The following is a 24,363-nucleotide window of genomic DNA, read 5'->3' on the forward strand; positions in this document are numbered from 1 at the left end:
GCACCCGCTTTGGCTCCATTATTCCGCACCACTGAAGCCCAGGTGCCTCGCTGCTCCTTCGCGGCCCCGGCATGCTCCTCTCCCCGGGGGTGGGACTGGTCCGCTGGTGGAGCACGTGGGGGCGCCTCGGGTTGCTCATATTCTTCGCCTCGGTACCTATGGGGACAAGAATAGTACAGATGACCAGTTTTTTGGCAAAAATTACATTTTTTCTCTTGTGAGCATTCTCTTATATTGTGCTCTTTGCTTCCACAGTTTCTACAGGTGACATCGCAGTTAAAACTGGTATGTCCATAGGTACCGCAGGCCCTGCAGAAGTTTGGCATCCCTGAAAAATAGAGGTCGCCATTCACATTTCCAATTTTAAAACGAGCCGGTGGTAATCTCGTTTCTTGGGTGGAGGGGTCCTTTATCAAAGTCACTAAAAACTTCCACTTGACGGTCCACACTCCACACTCGTTCATAACTCTCCCCAATAGTTTGACGTTCCTGAAGTAGGCAGCTAGAAATGCTGCCACTTCCATATCCTTCACATATGGGGAGTACATTTTAATCACAACGAGTTTGGTAATTTCAAAGGCATGTTCTATTACCTGGACTCCCGCTACCACGAGTTCACCTTTTCTCCTCTCAGCTCGGTCCATGGCATCACGGAGGATTCCTTCTCCCATAAAGGTTACATCAAATATTCCTCGTTTCGGGTAGTCCTGGATAGCCAAAATCTCGTTTTTGTGGACCGCCAGTAGTTCTTCCAAGATCGTGTTGACCAAAAATTTCACGCCACGTGGACCGCCTCCACCCTCTGCCACGATAAATCGGGCAGAGTTCTTTAGCCGGGCATACACCGGCACCGCATCTGGCTCGCCTGCCATTTCCGTGGCCAGGCCGAACCGCACAGCAAAATGCTGCGCCCTATGGGGTCCTGAGACGTACCAAAGGGCTGGGGGGGGGATCGCAACTCGTTGCTCAGGACTAAGCCTCTCTCCCAAATAGCAGCACGGGGGTGAAGTCCAGGCGAACCTGGACGATCCCCCGAGGCCGAGAGAGAGGGTACCTGAGCACCTTCTGACTAAAAACCTCCTGTATAAATACACTTGGTCTTAGCCAAAAGGCCGAGAAGCGATAACCCGAATGGGCCGGCCGTTGACCGAGCCTGTCCCATACTGCTGTTCACCCCTTGCAGCGATTCAGCCTACTCCTAGGCAATTCCATGGGGCCCTGCAGGCTCACACACATTTACAGCTACTAAGCGGGAGGGAGGTGAATAAAGGCCGGAGAGGAAGCTACACAGGATTTGCTTCTTTTGCTTGCACCACAATGCAGTGCTGAAAGAGGAGGAATCTACATAAAAACGCCTTCCTGGCAACGCCCAAATGCCCTCCTGCCATGCAGATAAACACTGGCAGCGGCAGCAAGTGCATGCCCACAGCCACCCCTTGTTCCTTCACACCTTGTATCAGCTTTAATCCAGTCCAGTGCTGCCTGCTGAGCAGCACTGACCAACACTGCCTGGGCCCAGGCTTTTATCTATCTCTGAGGCCCCATTATGATGTCAGAAAGCTGGCTCTGGAATCCTGAGGGCTCCACTATGACACGTGCAAAGTTCCGTCTGAACTTTATATAAGACGGTGAGGCTCAGTCAGTCACTCAGTGTTGCCTGAGAGGGCAACACTGCAACAGCCGGCCGCCAGGCTGTCTTTTTTTTGCACATTTATTTGCCTCCAGGAGGCCACAAGAGGGAGACAAGGGACTGCAAAATGGAAAATAAGCATCCACCAACTTTACAGACAACTTCTCCTTGCTCCTACAACCTCCATCCTTGCACAGTTTGTTATTCTTCCAGGTAACAAAGTAACAAATCCAAATTGCTGCTCTCTTTGTAGGCAAGCAAGGGTTTGTTGCAACTGCAATTCTTACTTCTTCTTGAAATGTAGGGACGACAGTACATTCCATCACATCCATCTAGTGTACACAGGTAGGTCCATTGTGGCGGGTAGGCGGCTGGCTGCTTTAATGGCTGTTTGCTGTTCCCCTACTCCACTCCACTCCACTATTTGACTGTGGTGCTGCATCAATCAGTGGCTGGCTCAGGTGCAGCTCTTTAACTTACCTAGGAGGGAGGGCGGAGAGAAGACAAGGAAGGTGAATGAGCTGTTCCAATGTGAAATGCCGGAAACACAGAAACACAGAAGACACACACACACACACACACACAACAAGAGGTGGCAATGTATTCATTAATTGCATTTAATAAATGAGCTCATTATCACACATGACTGTACAAATGCATTGTCCAACAGGTGTTGAAATAATGGGATTAAAAGGGGAGATCCCATCAGAAAGACAAAAACAATAGCAAACACAAATAGCACTTTTGGAATCTGATTTTAGTCAACACATAAGGGAAGGGTGCACCGGTCCTGGAAATACTGCAATACCAGGTCAATGCGTGGAGTGGACAGAGCAAGCTCTATTTCCATCTCCCTGTTCTAAAAATCCATTTAATATATGGTCCCCAGATAGGGGACGTATCAGATATTAAACTGATAAGAACAGATTTTTACATTTTAATTTTTTTAGTTCTTATTCAGCTATTTCTTATAAAATCTGCGAAACAGAAAAAAGCTTCAGTTCAAACATCTTCCAACAGGACGTTCCAACTTCTTAAATTCCACCAGCTTGAGGCTTTTGGACCCACTCTCTTCCTGTCCAACAAATAGAAGACGTAAATTTCACTTAGGGCCAGCTTTATACAATCTTTCTCGGAAATGGTGTCTCTTCTGAACAGTAAGATGTTGCGCACCTTCCATAGGGCATTTTTTAAACAGTTCAAGATAATCCACAACACTCTCTTCTTCTCTCCCACAGGATGCTTGAAGTCTCCATACAGCACCACTTCATGGTTCAGGAACCTTAATTCACAGGTAAATTTCAGTAGAATGCCAACAGTTTTCCATACCTTCTGAGCATAGGCACAGTTCCACATTAAGTGCATGACGCTTTCTTCTCCAGGACACCCAGCTCTTGGGCATCTTGGAGTGGAGACGAGCCCTCTTCTATACTGAAATGCCCTGGTAGGGAGACTTTCGTGTAGAATCATCCAAGACAAGTCTTTAAGAACATTGGATAGGTAAGGAGCGTTGGTGTTTCTCCATAGCTCCATAGACTTTGATGTTGTGAAGTTACTCACATTTGTTGTCTCTTGGTGACTGTCCAGCAACATTCTCAGCTTTCTGGCATTCTTAAGATGTTCCTGTTCCATACCTTCCAGTTGGTAGACACGGATGGTTCTTTCCAAACATACATACTGCACAGGTGGCAGCAGCAGGGTAGGCTTTGTAAGGGGCAGCTCTATCCACTTTCTCTTTCTGAACACGTGTCCAGCAGCATACCTTAGAAAATAGGCCCAGGTTTTATTCGTCTTGATGTTCTTGAAACACAAGGAGAAATACTGCAGATATAGAAAGCGTTTAAAGAAGATAATCTCCTTTCCTCCATTCTTCTTCTGCTTGTACATTATCTCTCGTCTAACTTTCTCCATTTTTGAATTCCAGATGAAATGGAAACATATCCTTTGGAGTTCCTTAAGACGATTTTCGCTTGGTAGAAAAACCTGGCTCAAGTACAACAGCAGAGGTAGTACTAGTGCTTTGATGACCAAGTTCTTCCCTTCAATTGTTAGCTGTCTGAGTTTCCAAAACTCAATCTTCTTCTTCACCTTTTCACTTATCAGCTCCCAGCTTTCTTTTCCATCATTCTGGGGCGTGAATATGACACCAAGAATTTTGATTCTGTCGCACTGGGTATTGACCTCAGGTAAGTCGAAATCCCTCCATTCCTTCAGTGTGAAGCAGTCACACTTATTCTTATTCAATCTGAATCCTGATGCTTGACAGAAGAAGTCTGTTAGCAGTAGCGCCCTCCTCACAGATTGTTTATTGGAGCATAGAATATTGACATCGTCCATATAGGCACTTACTTTCACTGACTGCCCACCTCCTCCTGGAATCGGCACCCCTCTAATGATCTTCTCTTTCCTCAACAGCGTGAGCAGGGGTTCGAGGACACAGATGAAGAGGATGGGCGACAGGGGGCATCCTTGTTTTACCCCAGACATCAGATCCACTTTTCCAGACAAGAAGCCATTAATGGTAACTTGGCTATAGGATTCTTTGTACAGTAATGCGACTTGTTTGATCACTGTCTCAGGAAAATTCATTTTCTTCAGCACAAGCCACAGAAACTCGTGCGAGACTCGGTCATAGGCCTTCTGAAAGTCCAGTGACAACACGGCCAAATCTTGCTTTCTGTCTTTGGAGTACCAGATGCAGTCCCTGATGGTATTTAGGTTATCTGCGATACTTCTACCCGGTACCCCACAAACTTGGTCTTGGTGGATGACCTTGTCGATGTGTTTCTTAATTCTATTGACCAAGATTTTGGATAACACCTTGTAATCGACATTGAGGAGGGTTATTGGCCTCCAATTTTCAAGGCTGCTCTTGTCTCCTTTCTTGAACAGCAAAGTAACTATTCCTCTCCTCCATGACTCAGGTAACAGCTCGCTCTTCATTGCTGCTTTGAAGATCTCCAGCAGGTCTTCCTTCAGAGTGTTCCAGAATGTTGAAAAGAACTCCACTGATAGACCATCTGATCCTGGAGCCTTCCCTCTTGCGAAACTCTTGATTACACTCAGGAGTTCTCCCAAGGTAAGTTCCTTGCATAAGTCTTCTTTCTCAGCTTGGCCAAGCTTAAGTTCTAGCGCTTCTAGGGCGTGTGAGACAAAAGACATATCTATCTTCTTTTTGTCAAAGAGAGTCTGATAGAATTTCTTGGCCTCTTGAAGCATACCTTCTTTGCTGGTTTGACCAGCGATATTGGTCATGATATTTTTCTGTTCCATACTTTTCTTGAAAAAGAAGCGTGAACATTTCTCGTTATTTTCCAACTGTTGCACTTTAGTATTAAAGATCACTTCTTGTCCTTTTTGATGGATGACCTCTTTAATTTCTTTTTTAATTTTTCCCACCAGGTCAGCGACATCAACACCAGCGTTCTTCAAACTCAGGTAAGTTTGTAATTTTGTGTTGAGTCTCTTGTACCACCTTTTCTTCTCTCGGGCTCTTTTAATCCCATAATCTAAGAAGAAGTTCTTGATCTTCTCTTTAGTATTGTCCCACCATTCTAGGATTGATGGAAATTTTCCTTTAGCAGTTGCCCATTTTTTATAGGCTACAATGAATTCCTCCTGCATCACTTTGTCTTCCAGAAAGCTGGTATTTAATCTCCATACTCCTCTTCCTCTTTCATTTGCAGGGATATGAATAGTTGCACTGAGCATTTTATGGTCAGAGAAGATATTGTCTTCAATCTTAATATCCACTGGCTTCATATTTTTGGATGTGAGTACATAATCCAGTCTGGACTTGACTGTAATGTTCTCCCAGGTATAACCTGGTTCAGACCTCTTCAGACTCCTCCATACATCAGACAATTCAAAATCGCAAATGAAATTTTTCCACTGTTGCACGGTTTTATCTACTCTTCTTGCAGCACCTCCAGTTCGATCTTCACTTTCGAGTGCACAATTGAGATCACCTGCTACTACAAGCGATGTTGAGCCGGCAATAAATGGCTGGATATCTTCAATCAATTCTGACCTTTCATTAGTATCAGGTGAGGCATACACATTGAGGAGTTTCACTTCACTCCCATTATAGTCAACAATAACTAAAAGCGCCCTCCCGGGGATAAGTTCAACAAAGGAAATAATTCGGCAATTCTGCCCTTTCAATAAAACACCTACTCCTGTTGACTTATTTGAATTTTCGCCTGACCAAACCGATTGTCCGTGAGGCCAACTGTCTCTCAGCTCTTTATAGTCCATACTGTGATCTATATCACATTCTTGCAGAAAAACAATATCAAAGTTCAATGTGCTCAAAAACGAAAAAAAGGCAGCCCTTCTGGCAGAGCTCCTCACACTCCTCACATTCAGCGAGAGCAACTTCAGACAGGACATCATTCAGACTTCATGATGACCCATCAGAATCAGAAAGTTCAGGAAGTATATCCCCCAGGCTTGGAGTTGCGAACTCCTGGATATCCATGGTGGGCTGGATAGGTTGAGACATTTCAATTGCCGATACTGGCTGCGGTGTCTCCATTGGCAGCACTGGCTGTACGTCTTTTAATTTTGCCTTCATAGTCTTTTTCAACTTGACACTACTAGACTCCGCCGACTCAAACTTTTTCCTTTTTCTTTTCTCCTCCAGCTCCATCACTACACCCCAGTCATCCTCTTGGCCATCAGGAAGACCGGGAGAGCGGACATCAGTCACACGAGAACCGTTAGATGGCAGACCCTCGGCCACGGATGGGACATCGGACTCTGTAACTGCTACAGGGCCTGCCACCATTACGGAAGGACTCAGGATAATGGATAGGTTCTTTTTTCCCTCTGATACTGGGGCCACCTTCCGTATGAGGCCAGCAACAGATGGCCCAGCAGCAGGCTCCTTGGATAGAATAGTCAGTCCAGGTTGTTGTTGAGCTGACGCTGCAACCTGCGCCCAAGTCTTTACCCTATCTGGGCAATCTTTGAACGTGTGTCTCTTCCCACCACACAGATTACATGTGATCTCCTCCTGACACTCGTCTCTATTGTGGCCAAGTTTCCCACAGTGACTGCAGAAGCGTGTGTCAGCCGCCTCTGCTTTGCATCCATCTGGCTTGTGCCCAAACTTCCTACATTTCCTACAATAGGAGGGCATATTGTTGTAGAACAGATAGCCTCTGTCACGGCCAATGGTGAAATTGGAAGGCGGGTGGTGAACTCCCCCAATCCCATCTGGGTCTGCTCCAAACTTCACCAAAAATTTGTATTTGCCTGTCCATAGGCCAACTTCGTCCATCACCTTCTGGCCATTTTTAATGTCCGTACAATACCGCAGCAGGAACCGAGCAATATTGTCCATGGTGACATACGGATTGTACATGAAGACAGTCACATACGCTTCACCATAGGAGTACAGCAAGGTGAATTTAAGTCCTTCCAGCTCTGGACTCCCCTCTTTCAATTTCAGAGTCTGGTAGAAGTTCTGGCAGGCAGCTGTTGTCTCCAAGACCAGGATATAATAGTCTTTTGCCGGATGTTGTAGGCAGAGAATGTCATTCTTTTCCACCAGAAGAAGTCCAAACAGGATCTCTGTAGCCAGATGTTTCAATCCGAACTCCTCCCGATAATTTTCTCCAATATCAATTCGGATGCCGTTCTTCACAAAATTTTGTCCACGCTCCAGGAATCGGATTCGGCCATAAGAAGCCATATTATCTGTATCCCTGTCTGGGAACTCAGTCGATCGCCTTCTTGTTCTCCGTGGTCTTCCCCTTATAGCAGCATAGAGCTTCAGACAGTAAACTGCCAATGCTCTAAGGCCAAGGGTATGACAGGCTAGGAGACCCTCTGACAAGCCACTTGAGCTTAGCCAAAAGGCCGAGAAGCGATAACCCGAATGGGCCGGCCGTTGACCGAGCCTGTCCCATACTGCTGTTCACCCCTTGCAGCGATTCAGCCTACTCCTAGGCAATTCCATGGGGCCCTGCAGGCTCACACACATTTACAGCTACTAAGCGGGAGGTGAATAAAGGCCGGAGAGGAAGCTACACAGGATTTGCTTCTTTTGCTTGCACCACAATGCAGTGCTGAAAGAGGAGGAATCTACATAAAAACGCCTTCCTGGCAACGCCCAAATGCCCTCCTGCCATGCAGATAAACACTGGCAGCGGCAGCAAGTGCATGCCCACAGCCACCCCTTGTTCCTTCACACCTTGTATCAGCTGTAATCCAGTCCAGTCCAGTGCTGCCTGCTGAGCAGCACTGACCAACACTGCCTGGGCCCAGGCTTTTATCTATCTCTGAGGCAGGCCCCATTATGATGTCAGAAAGCTGGCTCTGGAATCCTGAGGGCTCCACTATGACACGTGCAAAGTTCCGTCTGAACTTTATATAAGACGGTGAGGCTCAGTCAGTCACTCAGTGTTGCCTGAGAGGGCAACACTGCAACAGCCGGCCGCCAGGCTGTCTTTTTTTTGCACATTTATTTGCCTCCAGGAGGCCACAAGAGGGAGACAAGGGACTGCAAAATGGAAAATAAGCATCCACCAACTTTACAGACAACTTCTCCTTGCTCCTACAACCTCCATCCTTGCACAGTTTGTTATTCTTCTAGGTAACATAGTAACAAATCCAAATTGCTGCTCTCTTTGTAGGCAAGCAAGGGTTTGTTGCAACTGCAATTCTTACTTCTTCTTGAAATGTAGGGACGACAGTACATTCCATCACATCCATCTAGTGTACACAGGTAGGTCCATTGTGGCGGGTAGGCGGCTGGCTGCTTTAATGGCTGTTTGCTGTTCCCCTACTCCACTCCACTCCACTATTTGACTGTGGTGCTGCATCAATCAGTGGCTGGCTCAGGTGCAGCTCTTTAACTTACCTAGGAGGGAGGGAGGGCGGAGAGAAGACAAGGAAGGTGAATGAGCTGTTCCAATGTGAAATGCCGGAAACACAGAAACACAGAAGACACACACACACACACACAACAAGAGGTGGCAATGTATTAATTAATTGCATTTAATAAATGAGCTCATTATCACACATGACTGTACAAATGCATTGTCCAACAGGTGTTGAAATAATGGGATTAAAAGGGGAGATCCCATCAGAAAGACAAAAACAATAGCAAACACAAATAGCACTTTTGGAATCTGATTTTAGTCAACACATAAGGGAAGGGTGCACCGGTCCTGGAAATACTGCAATACCAGGTCAATGCGTGGAGTGGACAGAGCAAGCTCTATTTCCATCTCCCTGTTCTAAAAATCCATTTAATATATGGTCCCCAGATAGGGGACGTATCAGATATTAAACTGATAAGAACAGATTTTTTTTTTTTCAGTTGGCTACCCCCTCGCGGGGGTGTCAATGATTTATTTATAAAAATTTCAATTTTACAATAAAACACATTTTAGTTACACAGATACATACAAATAATTTTTACATTGTAACAATAGTAAAATCAAATTTTCATAAAATTTATGTAGAGGGACATGGGGCAAATCTTTATTTATTTGGAGTTCCAGTCAGTCACAAACCATTTATTTAGAAGGGTGGCATTCCTTTTTTTGTCTAATAAAAAATAAATATACATCTCACTAAAACAAAGACCTAAAACATCATCAACCGATAAAACGTCGTGCTTAAAAAGGAGGATGTTCCTGGCCTTCCATAGAGCTTCTTTGGCGCAGTTCATCGTCTTCCATGCAATTATCTTCTGACTCGCGGTTGGGCATCCAAAAAGTCCATATAAAATATCTTCATAGTTTAAGTCCTTTAGGTCTGCCATCTTCACCAAAAGAGGGAATATTTTTTTCCAAAATTGTTTTGCAAAGTCACATGTCCAAAAAATATGTCTTATAGTTTCCTCGGCCTGGCAGCCTTCCCTCGGGCAGACGGCAGACCTCGCGAATCCTCTTCTGTACTGGAATGCCCGGCATGGAAGACATTGATGAACGCAGCTCCAGGCCAGGTCCATCTGTGCATTAAAAAGATAAAACACATTAATCATTTTGAAAATAAAAGCACATCGTTGCGTATTAAAATTCTCTACATTGCTGACCGTCTCGCTCTCTCTCAGGTCTTTTATTAGTTTTTTGCTATTCTTAAGTTCATTCACGGTCTTCCCTTTTAAATTGAAGAGAGCCACTATTTTTTCTAAAATTACGTAGTTTGCTGGTAATTTAAAAGCGTATGGTGAGGATAAAATTATGTTAAACCAACCAAACCTCCGCATAAAAAACCCAGTATTAAAACGTAAAAAGTAAGACCAATAGTGCTCTTTAAAAAGGGAATTAAAACAGAAACTAAAGAACTTAATTAAAAGAAACCTATTAAAATCAGGAAAATCTTTGCCACCCTTTGGTTTGGACTTTATTACCGTTTCTCGTTTCAATTTCTCCATCCTGGAACTCCAAAAGAAGGTAAAACATGCTTTTGTTATTTTTCGTAATAAAACTGTTGGGGGAGGGAACACCATGCTTGTATATAAAAGAAGGGGTAAAATGACCATTTTTATGATTAAAATTTTTCCCTCCATGGTGAGTTTCCTCATATTCCACATACAAATTTTATTGTTTACCTTCTGCGCCACCATGTCCCAACTTATAAAACCATTGTCGTGCTCACTGAAGGAGATACCTAAAACTTTAATAGTATCTGACACAGGAACGGGTACGTCTCTAAAAACCATGCTTCCTATTCTTAAAATATTACTTTTGCTGAAATTTATTCTAAAACCGGAAGCACAGCAATAAAACTCAATTTGTTTTAGGGCTTTCTGAAGCGAGAGGGTGTCCCTACAAAGTATCGCCACATCATCCATGTACCCCACTGCTTTAGCCTCTATGCCGCCTCCCCCTGGCAGGGGGACTCCACGTATTTGTTTATCACGGCGTATTGCGCATAGCAGAGGCTCTAGTGCACATATGAAAAGCAGTGGGGACAAGGGACACCCCTGCTTCACCCCAGAGTTTAAAAGAACGTCCTGTGTCTTAAAACCATTTACTAAAATTTTGCTTGTGCAATCTTTATAAAAGGCTTTAATAGATAGTAAAAAACCTTCAGGTATACCCATCCGCTCTAAAACCTTAAAAAGATAAAAGTGCGATACTCGGTCGAAAGCTTTTTGAAAATCTATGGATAAAATGGCTAATTTTCCGTTTCTAGATTTTGTGTCTTCAATCGCATCTTTTATTAAATTAATATTATCCCAGATGCTGCGGCCTGGCACCCCACACACCTGGTTAGAGTGTATGATGTGGGGTACTATGGCTTTTAAACGGTTTGCACATAGTTTTGCCATTATTTTGTAGTCACTATTCAGAAGGGTTATTGGTCTCCAATTCTCTAAAACTGCGATGTCACCTTTTTTGTATAGCAAGGAGACCTCACCCTTCCGCCAGGACTTAGGCAGCATCTTGGAATGAAAGACTTCGGTAAAAAGGTTTAAGAGATCATCTTTTAAAATATCATAAAATTTGACATAAAACTCGCTGGGTATACCGTCCGGGCCAGGAACTTTACCTGCTTTAAAACTCTTCACTGTCTCTAAAATCTCCTGCTCCGACAGTTCCTGCAATAAAAAATTCTGGGAGACAGGGTCTAAAACAGTGGTAATCTCCTTCAGCGAGTCACGCATAAAATCACGATCCACAGTTTTCACATTAAAAAGGTCAGTATAAAACTCATGAACTTTACTTAAAAGACCCTGTACATCCGACACCCCATCAATATTTTTAAGAATAGCTTTTTTATTGTTCATTTTCTTAAAAAAGTACCTGGAGCAGGTCTCGTTCTCTTCCACGTGTTGTATCCTAGAACGAAAAATAATTTCTTTGCCTTTCTGCTCCAGGCACTGAGCTATCTCTTTTTTTAAGTTGGTGATGTCGTCTTTTACATCTATCTCATGCTCTCTCATCTTGTACAGGGTCTGTAGGCGGGTGTTGAGGATTTTAAAAAAAGCTTGCTTCTCTCTGGCTTTTGCCACACTTTTTTTAATAAAAAATTCTTTTATTTTTCTTTTCATTTTCTCCCACCATTCAGTGATGGGAGCCCGTGTGTCTCTCACCCGCCTACTCTCTTTGTAAAATTCAATAAAATCTGTAAAAACCTGTGGATCATCTAAAAGGGAAACATTTAACTTCCAGGACTTTTTACTAATAACGTTATTAAAATCACGCTTTACATAAAATGATAAAAGCTTGTGATCAGAAAACACATTGGTTAAAACTTCACATTTAAAAGGCAGTAGATTCTCATTACAAAATATAAAATCTATCCTGGAGCTACAGGTGGCGTTGCTCCAGGTAACGCCGGCTTCCTCTGGACTGCTCCTGTTACATTCTTTATAAACGTCTTTTAACTTAAAATCACCCACCATATCTTTGAGCAGTCCAGAGGTCTTGTCATAGTTTCTGCTTGTAGCGCTGGTAAGCCGGCGTTCCCCTCTCAGGATACAATTAAAATCACCTGCGAGGATAAAAGGCTCAGTCGTGTTAATAAAAAGAGGTAAAATCGCTAACATTTCTGCTCTTTCATTTTTGTCTGGTGAGCCGTAAAAATTTAAAAACTGCCATTTCACACCGTCAATAAAAGCCTTAACCAATAAAATACGTCCTGGAAGAATCTCTTGGATAAAATCGATTAAAACGTTTCCCTTAAAAAGAATGGCGACCCCTGCTGATCTGGACTCGTTAGATCCAGACCAGACTGATGGACCATACTTCCAATCCTCTTGGTATTTATGGTACTTCATCGTATGGGGAATGCCGCACTCCTGCAGGAAAAAAACAGAGGCTGCCAGGCCAGCTAAAAAGCTGAAGAGAGCAACCCTTCTAACTTTGGACTTGGCGCCCCTCACGTTGAGGGAGATTCCCTTTACTTCAGACATTGTGGAGATTAAAATAACGTCTTGATTTTAAAATAATAAATATTCGTGGAACTTAAAATCAGACATTTCCTCCACCAGCATTACCAGAATTCTCGTTTGCGCTCATATCCCCACCCTCGTCCGAATCGCCTGCAAAGAGGGACGAAAAGGGAGAGGAACTACCTTCACTGAGAGCCGTGCCAGCAACTCTTATCTCGTACAAGGGGAGCCCACTCTCGCTTAGCGTCACCTGGGTCTCCACTGGGTGACCACGTAGGTCCATTTCGGGTGGGTCCCCCAAGGGCCCCGCCTCTCCCCCCAGGCTCTGTTGACGCCGTCTTAGAGGGGGAGGTTGCGCACACGGCGGGGTGTCCGGTATCTGGGAGGGAACAGTGCCCACCCTCCTCACCAGGTCAGGCGAGGAGGTGGTCCTAGGAGGAGCCTCACTTTTCTTCACGTATGTGTCCATCTGCTCCTCCCCTGATTCCCTCCTACCAGCACGCTCCTGTTTTCCCTTTTTTCGGGGACCCACCGCTACCCAGTTCTCCTGCTCAGAGTCAGACTCCTGAGACCCAGGTACAGGAGCAGGCCCGGCACCCACTGGACAACCAGCCCTCTGGGATGCCACAGTATCATTGGTGGCCTGCTCCTTTTCCGCCTTCCGCTTAGCTTGCCTTTTGTCATTGGCGCTGGGCTCCTTCCTTTCCTCAGAGGTTGCTGGCTGCGAGGCACCTGCTTTGGCTCCATTACTCCGCACCACTGAAGCCCAGGTGCCTCGCTGCTCCTTCGCGGCCCCGGCATGCTCCTCTCCCCGGGGGTGGGACTGGTCCGCTGGTGGAGCACGTGGGGGCGCCTCGGGTTGCTCATTTTCTTCGCCTCGGTACCTATGGGGACAAGAATAGTACAAATGACCAGTTTTTTGGCAAAAATTACATTTTTTCTCTTGTGAGCACTCTCTCATATTGTGCTCTTTGCTTCCACAGTTTCTACAGGTGACATCGCAGTTAAAACTGGTATGTCCATAAGTACCGCAGGCCCTGCAGAAGTTTGGCATCCCTGAAAAATAGAGGTCGCCATTCACATTTCCAATTTTAAAACGAGCCGGTGGTAATCTCGTTTCCTGGGTGGAGGGGTCCTTTATCAATGTTACTAAAAACTTCCACTTGACGGTCCACACTCCACACTCGTTCATAACTCTCCCCAACAGTTTGACATTCTTGAAGTAGGCAGCTAAGAATGCTGCCACTTCCATATCCTTCACATATGGGGAGTACATTTTAATCACCACGAGTTTCGTAATTTCGAAGGCATGTTCTACTACCTGGACTCCCGCTACCACGAGTTCACCTTTTCTCCTCTCAGCTCGGTCCATGGCATCACGGAGGATTCCTTCTCCCATAAAGGTGACGTCGAAAATTCCTCGTTTCGGGTAGTCCTGGATAGCCAGAATCTCATTCTTGTGGACCGCCAGTAGTTCTTCCAAGATCTTGTGGACCAAGAACTTTACGCCACGTGGACCGCCTCCACCCTCTGCCACGATAAATCGGGCAGAGTTCCTTAGCCGGGCATACACCGGCACCGCATCAGGCTCGCCTGCCATTTCCGTGGCCAGGCCGAACCGCACAGCAATTGCTGCGCCCTATGGGGTCCTGAGACTTACCAAAGGGCTGGGGGGGGATCGCAACTCGTTGCTCAGGACTAAGCCTCTCTCCCAAATAGCAGCACGGGGGTGAAGTCCAGGCGAACCTGGACGATCCCCCGAGGCCGAGAGAGAGGGTACCTGAGCACCTTCTGACTAAAAACCTCCTGTATAAATACACTTGGTCTTAGCCAAAAGGCCGAGAAGCGATAACCCGAATGGGCCGGCCGTTGACCGAGCCTGTCCCATACTGCTGTTCACCCCTTGCAGCGATTCAGCCTACTCCTAGGCAATTCCATGGGGCCCTGCAGGCTCACACACATTTACAGCTACTAAGCGGGAGGTGAATAAAGGCCGGAGAGGAAGCTACACAGGATTTGCTTCTTTTGCTTGCACCACAATGCAGTGCTGAAAGAGGAGGAATCTACATAAAAACGCCTTCCTGGCAACGCCCAAATGCCCTCCTGCCATGCAGATAAACACTGGCAGCGGCAGCAAGTGCATGCCCACAGCCACCCCTTGTTCCTTCACACCTTGTATCAGCTGTAATCCAGTCCAGTCCAGTGCTGCCTGCTGAGCAGCACTGACCAACACTGCCTGGGCCCAGGCTTTTATCTATCTCTGAGGCAGGCCCCATTATGATGTCAGAAAGCTGGCTCTGGAATCCTGAGGGCTCCACTATGACACGTGCAAAGTTCCGTCTGAACTTTATATAAGACGGTGAGGCTCAGTCAGTCACTCAGTGTTGCCTGAGAGGGCAACACTGCAACAGCCGGCCGCCAGGCTGTCTTTTTTTTGCACATTTATTTGCCTCCAGGAGGCCACAAGAGGGAGACAAGGGACTGCAAAATGGAAAATAAGCATCCACCAACTTTACAGACAACTTCTCCTTGCTCCTACAACCTCCATCCTTGCACAGTTTGTTATTCTTCTAGGTAACATAGTAACAAATCCAAATTGCTGCTCTCTTTGTAGGCAAGCAAGGGTTTGTTGCAACTGCAATTCTTACTTCTTCTTGAAATGTAGGGACGACAGTACATTCCATCACATCCATCTAGTGTACACAGGTAGGTCCATTGTGGCGGGTAGGCGGCTGGCTGCTTTAATGGCTGTTTGCTGTTCCCCTACTCCACTCCACTCCACTATTTGACTGTGGTGCTGCATCAATCAGTGGCTGGCTCAGGTGCAGCTCTTTAACTTACCTAGGAGGGAGGGAGGGCGGAGAGAAGACAAGGAAGGTGAATGAGCTGTTCCAATGTGAAATGCCGGAAACACAGAAACACAGAAGACACACACACACACACACAACAAGAGGTGGCAATGTATTAATTAATTGCATTTAATAAATGAGCTCATTATCACACATGACTGTACAAATGCATTGTCCAACAGGTGTTGAAATAATGGGATTAAAAGGGGAGATCCCATCAGAAAGACAAAAACAATAGCAAACACAAATAGCACTTTTGGAATCTGATTTTAGTCAACACATAAGGGAAGGGTGCACCGGTCCTGGAAATACTGCAATACCAGGTCAATGCGTGGAGTGGACAGAGCAAGCTCTATTTCCATCTCCCTGTTCTAAAAATCCATTTAATATATGGTCCCCAGATAGGGGACGTATCAGATATTAAACTGATAAGAACAGATACTACACTTGATCTTAGCCAAAAGGCCGAGAAGCGATAACCCGAATGGGCCGGCCGTTGACCGAGCCTGTCCCATACTGCTGTTCACCCCTTGCAGCGATTCAGCCTACTCCTAGGCAATTCCATGGGGCCCTGCAGGCTCACACACATTTACAGCTACTAAGCGGGAGGTGAATAAAGGCCGGAGAGGAAGCTACACAGGATTTGCTTCTTTTGCTTGCACCACAATGCAGTGCTGAAAGAGGAGGAATCTACATAAAAACGCCTTCCTGGCAACGCCCAAATGCCCTCCTGCCATGCAGATAAACACTGGCAGCGGCAGCAAGTGCATGCCCACAGCCACCCCTTGTTCCTTCACACCTTGTATCAGCTGTAATCCAGTCCAGTCCAGTGCTGCCTGCTGAGCAGCACTGACCAACACTGCCTGGGCCCAGGCTTTTATCTATCTCTGAGGCAGGCCCCATTATGATGTCAGAAAGCTGGCTCTGGAATCCTGAGGGCTCCACTATGACACGTGCAAAGTTCCGTCTGAACTTTATATAAGACGGTGAGGCTCAGTCAGTCACTCAGTGTTGCCTGAGAGGGCAACACTGCAACAGCCGGCCGCCAGGCTGTCTTTTTTTTGCACATTTATTTGCCTCCAGGAGGCCACAAGAGGGAGACAAGGGACTGCAAAATGGAAAATAAGCATCCACCAACTTTACAGACAACTTCTCCTTGCTCCTACAACCTCCATCCTTGCACAGTTTGTTATTCTTCTAGGTAACATAGTAACAAATCCAAATTGCTGCTCTCTTTGTAGGCAAGCAAGGGTTTGTTGCAACTGCAATTCTTACTTCTTCTTGAAATGTAGGGACGACAGTACATTCCATCACATCCATCTAGTGTACACAGGTAGGTCCATTGTGGCGGGTAGGCGGCTGGCTGCTTTAATGGCTGTTTGCTGTTCCCCTACTCCACTCCACTCCACTATTTGACTGTGGTGCTGCATCAATCAGTGGCTGGCTCAGGTGCAGCTCTTTAACTTACCTAGGAGGGAGGGAGGGCGGAGAGAAGACAAGGAAGGTGAATGAGCTGTTCCAATGTGAAATGCCGGAAACACAGAAACACAGAAGACACACACACACACACACAACAAGAGGTGGCAATGTATTAATTAATTGCATTTAATAAATGAGCTCATTATCACACATGACTGTACAAATGCATTGTCCAACAGGTGTTGAAATAATGGGATTAAAAGGGGAGATCCCATCAGAAAGACAAAAACAATAGCAAACACAAATAGCACTTTTGGAATCTGATTTTAGTCAACACATAAGGGAAGGGTGCACCGGTCCTGGAAATACTGCAATACCAGGTCAATGCGTGGAGTGGACAGAGCAAGCTCTATTTCCATCTCCCTGTTCTAAAAATCCATTTAATATATGGTCCCCAGATAGGGGACGTATCAGATATTAAACTGATAAGAACAGATTTTTTTTTTTCAGTTGGCTACCCCCTCGCGGGGGTGTCAATGATTTATTTATAAAAATTTCAATTTTACAATAAAACACATTTTAGTTACATAGATAAATACAAAGAATTTTTACATTGTAACAATAGTAAAATCAAAATTTTTTCATAAAATTTTTGTAGAGGGACATGGGGCAAATCTTTATTTATTTGGAGTTCCAGTCAGTCACAAACCATTTATTTAGAAGGGTGGCATTCCTTTTTTTGTCTAGTAAAAAATAAATATACATCTCACTAAAACAAAGACCTAAAACATCATCAACCGATAAAACGTCGTGCTTAAAAAGGAGGATGTTCCTGGCCTTCCATAGAGCTTCTTTGGCGCAATTCATCGTCTTCCATGCAATTATCTTCTGACTCGCGGTTGGGCATCCAAAAAGTCCATATAAAATATCTTCATAGTTTAAGTCCTTTAGGTCTGCCATCTTCACCAAAAGAGGGAATATTTTTTTCCAAAATTGTTTTGCAAAGTCACATGTCCAAAAAATATGTCTTATAGTTTCCTCGGCCTGGCAGCCTTCCCTCGGGCAGACGGCAGACCTCGCGAATCCTCTTCTGTACTGGAATGCCCGGCATGGAAGACATTGATGAACGCAGCTCCAGGCCAGGTCCATCTGTGCATTAAAAAGATAAAACACATTACTCATTTTGAAAATAAAAGCACATCGTTGCGTATTAAAATTCTCTACATTGCTGACCGTCTCGCTCTCTCTCAGGTCTTTAATTATTTTCTTGCTGTTTTTAAGTTCGTTCACGGTCTTCCCTTTTAAATTGAAGAGAGCCACTATTTTTTCTAAAATTACGTAATTCGCTGGTAATTTAAAAGCGTATGGTGAGGATAAAATTATGTTGAACCAACCAAACCTCCGCATAAAAAACCCAGTATTAAAACGTAAAAAGTAAGACCAATAGTGCTCTTTAAAAAGGGAATTAAAACAGAAACTAAAGAACTTAATTAAAAGAAACCTATTAAAATCAGGAAAATCTTTGCCACCCTTTGGTTTGGACTTTATTACCGTTTCTCGTTTCAATTTCTCCATCCTGGAACTCCAAAAGAAGGTAAAACATGCTTTTGTTATTTTTCGTAATAAAACTGTTGGGGGAGGGAACACCATGCTTGTGTATAAAAGAAGGGGTAAAATGACCATTTTTATGATTAAAATTTTTCCCTCCATAGTGAGTTTCCTCATATTCCACATACAAATTTTATTGTTTACCTTCTGCGCCACCATGTCCCAACTTATAAAACCATTGTCGTGCTCACTGAAGGAGATACCTAAAACTTTAATAGTATCTGACACAGGAACGGGTACGTCTCTAAAAACCATGCTTCCTATGCTTAAAATATTACTTTTGCTGAAGTTTATTCTAAAACCGGAAGCACAGCAATAAAACTCAATTTGTTTTAGGGCTTTCTGAAGCGAGAGGGTGTCCCTACAAAGTATCGCCACATCATCCATGTACCCCACTGCTTTAGCCTCTATGCCGCCTCCCCCTGGCAGGGGGACTCCACGTATCTGTTTGTCCCGGCGTATTGCGCATAGCAGAGGCTCTAGTGCACATATGAAAAGCAGTGGGGACAAGGGACACCCCTGCTTCACCCCAGAGTTTAAAAGAACGTCCTGTGTCTTAAAACCATTTACTAAAATTTTGCTTGTGCAATCTTTATAAAAGGCTTTAATAGATAATAAAAAACCTTCAGGTATACCCATCCGCTCTAAAACCTTAAAAAGATAAAAGTGCGATACTCGGTCGAAAGCTTTTTGAAAATCTATGGATAAAATGGCTAATTTTCCGTTTCTAGATTTTGTGTCTTCAATCGCATCTTTTATTAAATTAATATTATCCCAGATGCTACGGCCTGGCACCCCACACACCTGGTTAGAGTGTATGATGTGGGGTACTATGGCTTTTAAACGGTTTGCGCATAGTTTTGCCATTATTTTGTAGTCACTATTCAGAAGGGTTATTGGTCTCCAATTCTCTAAAACTGCGATGTCACCTTTCTTGTATAGCAAGGAGACCTCACCCTTCCGCCAGGACTTAGGCAGCATCTTGGAATGAAAGACTTCGGTAAAAAGGTTTAAGAGATCATCTTTTAAAATATCATAAAATTTGACATAAAACTCGCTGGGTATACCGTCCGGGCCAGGAACTTTACCTGCTTTAAAACTCTTCACTGTCTCTAAAATCTCCTGCTCCGACAGTTCCTGCAATAAAAAATTCTGGGAGACAGGGTCTAAAACAGTGGTAATCTCCTTCAGCGAGTCACGCATAAAATCACGATCCACAGTTTTCACATTAAAAAGGTCAGTATAAAACTCATGAACTTTACTTAAAAGACCCTGTACATCCGACACCCCATCAATATTTTTAAGAATAGCTTTTTTATTGTTCATTTTCTTAAAAAAGTACCTGGAGCAGGTCTCGTTCTCTTCCACGTGTTGTATCCTAGAACGAAAAATAATTTCTTTGCCTTTCTGCTCCAGGCACTGAGCTATCTCTTTTTTTAAGTTGGTGATGTCGTCTTTTACATCTATCTCATGCTCTCTCATCTTGTACAGGGTCTGTAGGCGGGTGTTAAGGATTTTAAAAAAAGCCTGCTTCTCTCTGGCTTTTGCCACACTTTTTTTAATAAAAAATTCTTTTATTTTTCTTTTCATTTTCTCCCACCATTCAGTGATGGGAGCCCGTGTGTCTCTCACCCGCCTACTCTCTTTGTAAAATTCAATAAAATCGGTAAAAACCTGTGGATCATCTAAAAGGGAAACATTTAACTTCCAGGACTTTTTACTAATAATGTTATTAAAATCACGCTTTACATAAAATGATAAAAGCTTGTGATCAGAAAACACATTGGTTAAAACTTCACATTTAAAAGGCAGTAGATTCTCGTTACAAAAAATAAAATCTATCCTGGAGCTACAGGTGGCGTTGCTCCAGGTAACGCCGGCTTCCTCTGGACTGCTCCTGTTACATTCTTTATAAACGTCTTTTAACTTAAAATCACCCACCATATCTTTGAGCAGTCCAGAGGTCTTATCATAGTTCCTGCTTGTAGCACTGGTAAGCCGGCGTTCCCCTCTCAGGATACAATTAAAATCACCTGCGAGGATAAAAGGCTCAGTCGTGTTAATAAAAAGAGGTAAAATCGCTAACATTTCTTCTCTTTTATTTTTGTCAGGTGAGCCATAAAAATTTAAGAACTGCCATTTCACACCGTCAATAAAAGCCTTAACCAATAAAATACGTCCTGGAAGGATCTCTTGGATAAAATCGATTAAAACGTTTCCCTTAAAAAGAATGGCGACCCCTGCTGATCTGGACTCGTTAGATCCAGACCAGACTGATGGACCATACTTCCAATCCTCTTGGTATTTATGGTACTTCATCATATGGGGAATGCCGCACTCCTGCAGGAAAAAAACAGAGGCTGCCAGGCCAGCTAAAAAGCTGAAGAGAGCAACCCTTCTAACTTTGGACTTGGCGCCCCTCACGTTGAGGGAGATTCCCTTTACTTCAGACATTGTGGAGATTAAAATAACGTCTTGATTTTAAAATAATAAATATTCGTGGAACTTAAAATCAGACATTTCCTCCACCAGCATTACCAGAATTCTCGTTTGCGCTCATATCCCCACCCTCGTCCGAATCGCCTGCAAAGAGGGACGAAAAGGGAGAGGAACTACCTTCACTGAGAGCCGTGCCAGCAACTCTTATCTCGTACAAGGGGAGCCCACTCTCGCTTAGCGTCACCTGGGTCTCAACTGGGTGACCACGTAGGTCCATTTCGGGTGGGTCCCCCAAGGGCCCCGCCTCTCCCCCCAGGCTCTGTTGACGCCGTCTTAGAGGGGGAGGTTGCGCACACGGCGGGGTGTCCGGTATCTGGGAGGGAACAGTGCCCACCCTCCTCACCAGGTCAGGCGAGGAGGTGGTCCTAGGAGGAGCCCCACTTTTCTTCACGGATGTGTCCATCTGCTCCTCCCCTGATTCCCTCCTACCAGCACGCTCCTGTTTTCCCTTTTTTCGGGGACCCACCGCTACCCAGTTCTCCTGCTCGGAGTCAGACTCCTGAGACCCAGGTACAGGAGCAGGCCCGGCACCCACTGGACAACCAGCCCTCTGGGATGCCACAGTATCATTGGTGGCCTGCTCCTTTTCCGCCTTCCTCTTAGCTTGCCTTTTATCTTTGGCGCTGGGCTCCATCCTTTCCTCAGAGGTTGCTGGCTGCGAGGCACCCGCTTTGGCTCCATTATTCCGCACCACTGAAGCCCAGGTGCCTCGCTGCTCCTTCGCGGCCCCGGCATGCTCCTCTCCCCGGGGGTGGGACTGGTCCGCTGGTGGAGCACGTGGGGGCGCCTCGGGTTGCTCATATTCTTCGCCTCGGTACCTATGGGGACAAGAATAGTACAGATGACCAGTTTTTTGGCAAAAATTACATTTTTTCTCTTGTGAGCATTCTCTTATATTGTGCTCTTTGCTTCCACAGTTTCTACAGGTGACATCGCAGTTAAAACTGGTATGTCCATAGGTACCGCAGGCCCTGCAGAAGTTTGGCATCCCTGAAAAATAGAGGTCGCCATTCACATTTCCAATTTTAAAACGAGCCGGTGGTAATCTCGTTTCTTGGGTGGAGGGGTCCTTTATCAATGTCACTAAAAACTTCCACTTGACGGTCCACACTCCACACTCGTTCATAACTCTCCCCAATAGTTTGACGTTCTTGAAGTAGGCAGCTAGAAATGCTGCCACTTCCATATCCTTCACATATGGGGAGTACATTTTAATCACAACGAGTTTGGTAATTTCAAAGGCATGTTCTATTACCTGGACTCCCGCTACCACGAGTTCACCTTTTCTCCTCTCAGCTCGGTCCATGGCATCACGGAGGATTCCTTCTCCCATAAAGGTTACATCAAATATTCCTCGTTTCGGGTAGTCCTGGATAGCCAAAATCTCGTTTTTGTGGACCGCCAGTAGTTCTTCCAAGATCGTGTTGACCAAAAATTTCACGCCACGTGGACCGCCTCCACCCTCTGCCACGATAAATCGGGCAGAGTTCTTTAGCCGGGCATACACCGGCACCGCATCTGGCTCGCCTGCCATTTCCGTGGCCAGGCCGAACCGCACAGCAAAATGCTGCGCCCTATGGGGTCCTGAGACGTACCAAAGGGCTGGGGGGGGGATCGCAACTCGTTGCTCAGGACTAAGCCTCTCTCCCAAATAGCAGCACGGGGGTGAAGTCCAGGCGAACCTGGACGATCCCCCGAGGCCGAGAGAGAGGGTACCTGAGCACCTTCTGACTAAAAACCTCCTGTATAAATACACTTGATCTTAGCCAAAAGGCCGAGAAGCGATAACCCGAATGGGCCGGCCGTTGACCGAGCCTGTCCCATACTGCTGTTCACCCCTTGCAGCGATTCAGCCTACTCCTAGGCAATTCCATGGGGCCCTGCAGGCTCACACACATTTACAGCTACTAAGCGGGAGGTGAATAAAGGCCGGAGAGGAAGCTACACAGGATTTGCTTCTTTTGCTTGCACCACAATGCAGTGCTGAAAGAGGAGGAATCTACATAAAAACGCCTTCCTGGCAACGCCCAAATGCCCTCCTGCCATGCAGATAAACACTGGCAGCGGCAGCAAGTGCATGCCCACAGCCACCCCTTGTTCCTTCACACCTTGTATCAGCTGTAATCCAGTCCAGTCCAGTGCTGCCTGCTGAGCAGCACTGACCAACACTGCCTGGGCCCAGGCTTTTATCTATCTCTGAGGCAGGCCCCATTATGATGTCAGAAAGCTGGCTCTGGAATCCTGAGGGCTCCACTATGACACGTGCAAAGTTCCGTCTGAACTTTATATAAGACGGTGAGGCTCAGTCAGTCACTCAGTGTTGCCTGAGAGGGCAACACTGCAACAGCCGGCCGCCAGGCTGTCTTTTTTTTGCACATTTATTTGCCTCCAGGAGGCCACAAGAGGGAGACAAGGGACTGCAAAATGGAAAATAAGCATCCACCAACTTTACAGACAACTTCTCCTTGCTCCTACAACCTCCATCCTTGCACAGTTTGTTATTCTTCTAGGTAACATAGTAACAAATCCAAATTGCTGCTCTCTTTGTAGGCAAGCAAGGGTTTGTTGCAACTGCAATTCTTACTTCTTCTTGAAATGTAGGGACGACAGTACATTCCATCACATCCATCTAGTGTACACAGGTAGGTCCATTGTGGCGGGTAGGCGGCTGGCTGCTTTAATGGCTGTTTGCTGTTCCCCTACTCCACTCCACTCCACTATTTGACTGTGGTGCTGCATCAATCAGTGGCTGGCTCAGGTGCAGCTCTTTAACTTACCTAGGAGGGAGGGAGGGCGGAGAGAAGACAAGGAAGGTGAATGAGCTGTTCCAATGTGAAATGCCGGAAACACAGAAACACAGAAGACACACACACACACACACAACAAGAGGTGGCAATGTATTAATTAATTGCATTTAATAAATGAGCTCATTATCACACATGACTGTACAAATGCATTGTCCAACAGGTGTTGAAATAATGGGATTAAAAGGGGAGATCCCATCAGAAAGACAAAAACAATAGCAAACACAAATAGCACTTTTGGAATCTGATTTTAGTCAACACATAAGGGAAGGGTGCACCGGTCCTGGAAATACTGCAATACCAGGTCAATGCGTGGAGTGGACAGAGCAAGCTCTATTTCCATCTCCCTGTTCTAAAAATCCATTTAATATATGGTCCCCAGATAGGGGACGTATCAGATATTAAACTGATAAGAACAGATTTTTTTTTTTTTTTTTTTTTTTATTAAACCATTCAGGTTTTTTTGAATAAAACCGAGAACTGTAGTTGTTCAAACCACCTCTCTATTTTTCAAAAAATCTCATCACTCTGGTTCATTATTTTATTTTTCCATCAAATACAAGATAAATCAAACAAATTCCTCAAACTAAATACCTCCATTTCAACATTCGCCATATCCCTTCCGCATCCATACCTCTTTCTAGATCCCATTTATAATAAAAATACAATTTAGCCAATACCATACTAACCACATCC

At 45.1% G+C, this 24,363-nt stretch overlaps 1 long non-coding RNA gene, 3 other non-coding genes and 2 pseudogenes across 4 annotated transcripts; 1 reads left to right on the top strand and 5 right to left on the bottom strand.

The window, feature by feature from the left end:
• Positions 1–2,404: 2,404 nt before the first annotated feature.
• LOC142690562 (U2 spliceosomal RNA) lies at positions 2,405–2,595 on the bottom strand. The gene has a single exon (XR_012859317.1). It is a non-coding gene; the product is annotated as a U2 spliceosomal RNA (small nuclear RNA).
• Positions 2,596–3,043: 448 nt separating this feature from the next.
• LOC142690388 (uncharacterized) lies at positions 3,044–4,150 on the top strand. Its single transcript, XR_012859166.1, has 4 exons — positions 3,044–3,130; positions 3,555–3,636; positions 3,734–3,816; positions 4,046–4,150. It is a non-coding gene; the product is annotated as an uncharacterized LOC142690388 (long non-coding RNA).
• A 4,642-nt stretch (positions 4,151–8,792) lies between these two features.
• On the bottom strand, positions 8,793–8,993 carry LOC142690638 (U2 spliceosomal RNA; annotated as a pseudogene).
• Positions 8,994–15,623: 6,630 nt separating this feature from the next.
• On the bottom strand, positions 15,624–15,814 carry LOC142690514 (U2 spliceosomal RNA). Its single transcript, XR_012859280.1, has one exon. It is a non-coding gene; the product is annotated as a U2 spliceosomal RNA (small nuclear RNA).
• Positions 15,815–17,099: 1,285 nt separating this feature from the next.
• LOC142690631 (U2 spliceosomal RNA) lies at positions 17,100–17,299 on the bottom strand. The gene has a single exon (XR_012859360.1). It is a non-coding gene; the product is annotated as a U2 spliceosomal RNA (small nuclear RNA).
• Positions 17,300–23,934: 6,635 nt separating this feature from the next.
• Positions 23,935–24,145, bottom strand: LOC142690601 (U2 spliceosomal RNA; annotated as a pseudogene).
• Between the last annotated feature and the right edge of the window lie 218 nt (positions 24,146–24,363).

The sequence above is a fragment of the Rhinoderma darwinii genome, assembly GCF_050947455.1.
Source record: "Rhinoderma darwinii isolate aRhiDar2 chromosome 5 unlocalized genomic scaffold, aRhiDar2.hap1 SUPER_5_unloc_34, whole genome shotgun sequence".
Classification (NCBI taxonomy): domain Eukaryota; kingdom Metazoa; phylum Chordata; class Amphibia; order Anura; family Rhinodermatidae; genus Rhinoderma; species Rhinoderma darwinii.